Source organism: Elephantulus edwardii, unplaced genomic scaffold (assembly GCF_000299155.1).
Source record: "Elephantulus edwardii isolate Elephantulus edwardi_28Jun2011 unplaced genomic scaffold, EleEdw1.0 scaffold00064, whole genome shotgun sequence".
In the NCBI taxonomy this organism is placed as follows: domain Eukaryota; kingdom Metazoa; phylum Chordata; class Mammalia; order Macroscelidea; family Macroscelididae; genus Elephantulus; species Elephantulus edwardii.
Window position 1 is genome coordinate 1,230,929 of NW_006399814.1, and position 5,674 is coordinate 1,236,602.

The following is a 5,674-nucleotide window of genomic DNA, read 5'->3' on the forward strand; positions in this document are numbered from 1 at the left end:
CTCACACACGTGCACGCCCCTCACAGAGCATCACACACTGATACAAGTACACAGGTGCACACACACGTGTACACCCACTCAGAGCAGCTCACAGTCACCCAAGTGCTCACACATGTGTACACACACTCAGAGCAGTTCACGCTCACCTGAGTGCTCACACATGTGCACCCACTCAAAGCAATACACACACGAGTACTCACGTGCACACTCAGCAGTTCACACTCACACGAGTACTCACACACGTGCACACTCAGCAGTACATGCTCATCCGAGTGCTCACACACACGTACACCCATTCACAAAGCAGCACACACACTAGTGCTCACAGGTGTGCACGCCCATTCACATGCACAGCCTCACACATGTTTGTGTGCACTTGTCACAGAGATGCACTCACACCCACATACAGACAACACACATTTAGACCTCACACACTTGCACATGCACTACCCCATATACCAACATACATATATACACACCTGTTCACACCCACCCACTCAGATTGTCCGTATTGACCTGCACAGTCACACACACGTGCATTCACAAGGCACCACTCACCCCCAGACACCACTGTGGACGCACACACATGCTCACGTGCACACCTGTGTACTAGTGTCAGGACAAGCTCACACGTGCACTCCTGAGCACAGGTTCTGGGTCACACGATGAGCTGGCCAGGAACGTCTGGGCACAAAGTGAGGACGTGCTGGCCAGGCTTTCCTATGCTCTTTCTTTCCTGTGCCCCCAGCTTGTCTCTTGGGTGGGGCCCAAGCACCTGTCCCTACACAATGGACACAGCCTGAATGGCTTGGCCAGGTCTTGTCCACCCACATCCCCACCTAGCAGTGGACAAAGCCTCCACCATCCCCACACCCAGGCCCTCTGTTCCCAGCCTGAACACTGCTGCCCCTGCCCCGATCTTGGTCTCACACAGCACCCCTTCACTCCCCATCCCAGGTCCTGTCCATGGGTCCCACTACCTGTTCCCTGGGCCACCAGGGTCAGGGCCAGTCACCTGGGCACAACCACCCCCCCATGGTCCCCAGCCTCAGCTCCCCACTGGCCCCAACACCTCCCCAGCTTACATGCCCTGACTCAGAAGGGTAGCCTCACATCCAGCACCTGCTGTCCCCCACATCCATGCTGGCTGGTTCCACTCCTGACGATGGTGGGGCACACTGGGGCTCAGCATACCCAGCTGGGAGAGGTTTTCTGTGGCAGCAGGTGGGCACTGTCTGGGGCATGGTTCCAGACAAGATCCTGCCCCTCTTGCCTCTCCCCTGCTAGGGAAGGAGCCAGCAGGACCTGCCCGGAGACCCTTTTTTTGCAACCTTTCCCGAAGATTTTGCAACATTTCCTGAAGGCGTGGGGCTGAAGGAGTGCGGGTGGTGGCAGCCTCCTGAACTCTGGCCCAGCAGCCCAGCCACTCGGCCTCTGTCCCCGAGGCTGCTGGACGCCTCCTCACTGCCCAGGAGATTGTGTCCCGAGCCCGCGGCCAAAGCTTGGTCAACAGCCAACCCCCTTGGCAGCCACCACTCCCTTCTGACACCACTCCCGCAACCCTGCCCCCAGGTTACCCTGCCCCCAGGTTGGGCCGTGAAGATATCAACATGGCCACCTGGCTTGGGTCACCTGGACTCAACTAAAAAGCAGAGGAAGCCACAGTGGGAAAAGCCAGGTTCGGACCAGGGAACAGATAGGGGTACCTGAGCATCCTAGGAGCTGGCTAGGGCCGTCTCCACTGGAAGTGATGGGCACCACCTCCCTGCCCAGGTCTCCTGCCACCATCCACATATGCCAGCCTCTCAAGCCATTTGCTCAGGCCCCTCCCCAGCCCACAGAGGGAACGCCTCCAAGAAGCACCCTCAGCATGGCCCACTGGACTCTGCCCGCTGGTCTCACCTCTAACCCACCTTAGGGAGCACCCACAGACCCCCACCTGCTATCCCCAGACCAGGCCTGAAGCTGCCATTCCAGCCTCAGCCTCCCCATCTTCAAAGGGGGACAGAGCTAAGGGGTGCACACAGTGGGCACCTAGTAAATGTCGCATCAGTGCCCTGGCTGCCCTAGAAACTTCGTCAATGGACACCCGCCTCATGGCCCCTCCAGGATCATGGCCCCTCCAGGCTGCCCTGGGGGCTGCCCTCCATCCCCATGTCAGGCATCTGGGTGATGCCCGGGCTAGCCCCCAGCAGAACTGGCAGAGGGGTGGGTCTTGGTGGGCTTCCCCCCACCTCCCCAGATCTGGAAGCACTTGGCCCCCATTTACATGGGATCCCACTGAGCTCGAGTCCAGGGGCACCAGCAGGAGGCACAGCTAGGCTCTGAGGAAGCCTGCCCAAGGCTGAGCCCAAACTGGACCAGGCTTCAGTCCCTTTGATGGTAGGGTCATGGGGTCTTGTGTCTCGTCCGTCACCTCAGGAGCACCAGGAGCAGGGCTGTTACCCAGCGGAGGGGTCTCTGGAGCCCTGTGGGGGTTCCTACAGCACACAGCAGAGACTTCTCCTCGGAGGCTGTGACGTCTGGAGTCCGAGGACAGCCCACCCCCCAGGCTCAGTTCCAAACAACTAACTAAAGAGCACTTGCTGTATACCTGCCAGTGCTAGGAATGCTCACTTATTCCCACTGCCACCTGCGGAGCCCTGGATGGGAGGCCTGGACAGGGAGGACCAGGCAGGAGCCCTGGATGGAAAAGAACATGCTGAGAGGACCGGACGGGGAGCCCTGGATGCAGAGGACTGTATGAGGAGAAATGGACATGAAAGACTAAACAGAGAGGACCACTTGGGGAGCCCTGGACAGGAGCTCTGGATAGCACAAATGGTGACCACTACTCTGAGAAGAATGGGAACCCCAGAACATTTGATCATTCTAATGAGAAACTTATACTTGGACCAGGAGGCAGTCGTCAGAACAGAGCAAGGGAACACTGCATGGTTCAAAATTGGGAAGGGCGTACGCCAGGGATGCATCCTATCTCCATACCTTTTCAACCTATATGCAGAACAGATTATCCGGGAGGCTGGGCTCTATGAGGAGAAATGTGGGGTCAAGATTGGTGGACGATTTATCAACAACCTGCGTTATGCGGATGACACAACCCTGCTTGCTGAAACTGAAGAGGACCTGAAACACCTGCTGCAGAGTGTCAAGGACAGCAGCCTCCAATATGGATTGAGGCTCAATGTCAAGAAGACAAAGATTCTCACCACTGGACCAATTGGCAGCAGCAGGATGGATGGTGAAGAGATTGAGATTGTACACAGCTTTAGTTTGCTTGGCTCCACAGTCAACAGTCTTGGCACCAGTAGCCAGGAAATTAAACGGTGCATTGCCATGGGAAAGTCTGCTGTTAGGGACCTCTCCAAAGTACTGAAGAGCAATGGTGTCTCTCTGGAGACTAAGGTGCATCTGATACAGGCTATGGTCTTCGCAATCACTTGTTATGCGTCAGAGAGTTGGACAATGACCAAGGAGGATAGAAGGAGAATTGATGCCTTTGAGCTGTGGTGCTGGAGAAGAGTATTGAGAATACCATGGACTGCTAGGAAAACAAACAGATTTGTCCTGGAAAGGGTTAAACCGGGTGGCTCCTTGGAGACAAGGATTCTGAGGCTCCGTCTAACATACTTTGGACATGTTGTGAGGAGAGACTGGTCCTTGGAGAGGGACATCATGCTTGGGAGGGTGGAGGGACAGCGCAGGAGAGGAAGGCCCTCTATGAGGTGGATTGATTCAGTGACTGGGATAATCGGGATGGGAGTGTCAGAGACAGTGAGATTGGCACAGGACAGAGCGGAGTTTAGGGCTGTTGTACATAGGGTCGCTATGAGTCGCAAGTGACTCAACGGCACATAACAACAACAACACTTACAAAAGGCTGGGAGGCCCAGGCCACTAAGAGGTATCTCAGAGGAGGCCTGGTGAGCAGATGTTGAAAAGACATGGCTGTGGAGACCCTGTGGGGCAGTTCACCCCACATACATAGGAGGTGTGAGGCAGAATCAGCTTGTGGGTAATGAGGGTATTTTGCTTTGTAGCCCTGGGGGAAGGAGCAGTGGCCTGCAAGGATGAGCCGTGGGTTAGGCTGGCCTGCATCACACACGCCCTCTGCCCATCTCCAGATGTCACCAGGAGGCTGCCAGGGGAGAAGTCCCACACAAGAACAGGTCCTGAGGACAGCTTAAGGTCAGGCGCAGTCTGGCCACTGACCAGACAGCCTGGGGCAGCTCCCACACAGCTTCTCTGGTTGGCAAACCTGGTCCCCTCTGATGCCAGAATTGACACTGGGCAGAGGGAGGAGATCCCTCACGCTGCCCCAGTGGGGGTAGTCACTGGCCAGTGTTGCCCCAGTTCTGCTCACGGGCAGGGCACAGACCTGCACTAGCCAGGCTTGCCCACCGAGCACCCTCACACCCTGCTCCCCGCCTTCTGTGGTCATGGTGGACTCTCCTAGAGGCCTGCGTGGCTGTCACCTCCAGCCTCCAGCCTCCTCTGGAAAAGGTTTGCTGGAAGAACTGGTACCAGGATGCCTCCCCCAAGGCCAGTCTAGGCAGGGGACTGGGCAGTACCCAGGCTTTTGCAGCAGGAGCCAGGATGTACAGAAAGGGCAACCCTGGGGTAGGGCCCGGTGCGGTGACCGCAGTGAAGTCCTGAGCTGAGACCCCATGCTGACTTATCCCACACCCCATGGCCCCCAAGGTCGCCCCAGCGGGCTGCTCCTGTGTGGCACTTTCAGGAGTGAGGAGGGGTGAAACTGGCTATAAAGGCTGTGGTCCTCAGGCTGCTGGAACCCCCACCATAGGGGGACCAGGGGCTGGCTCCCTGCCCACAACCCCAGAGTGCTCAGGTCAGACAGGACAACTTGCTAGTGTGGGGGCAGAACTGAGGGCTTCTGCCCAGAAGACCCTGACCTCCTTGGACCCAATCCAAGCCCAGTGCCTGCCTCATTCTTCCACACCTCCACTTGCCAAGAGGCCTCACAAGAGGGGCTTCTTGGAGGTGTGGCACCCTGGGTGCACCTGGCCCCAGTCCCAAAGAATGTCCTCATCCCATCTCTTGCCCCAGCGCCAGTCAACCCAGGTCAGTTGTCCCAGGCTGCAGTGCACCTAACCCCAGGTAGGAGCTTCGAGTGTGTGGCCAGGGCTGCACCAGACACCCTTGAGGGACAGCAGCACAGCTGCTCACCCCACCACCCCTTCCTGCCCGATCTGGGAAGACCCAGGCTCACTCTCCCACACATCTTGTAGGGGAGTGTGATCTGGGCCTCACTGGGAGGTGTCCCCCAACTTACCCAGATGGGGGGCCTGAGGCCCAGAGAGAGGGAGGGCACCCACCTGGCCTGCCCACGCTCCATAGAGAGTGGGGACATTCTCCTGGACAGCGCTGCCGACAGTCCTTCTGTGCCGGCTCCCTGCCGCCCAGCTCACAAATGCCGCCCCCCTGGGAGGACACGGAGGGAAGGGCTGAGGGATTGGGGTGAGAAACAGCACGCAGGGGTGGGGACTACAGGGAGAGGGGGCTGCATGTAGGAGAACTGAGGTGGGGGTGCTGTGACACAGGGGTGGGGGTATGAGGATGAGGTCGGGAGGGCTGGGGGCCTTGGGGAGTGGGGACCATGGGGGATAGAGTGGGGAGGCAGGGTAGGGGCTGTCTGGGTAGAGGCTCTGGGGAT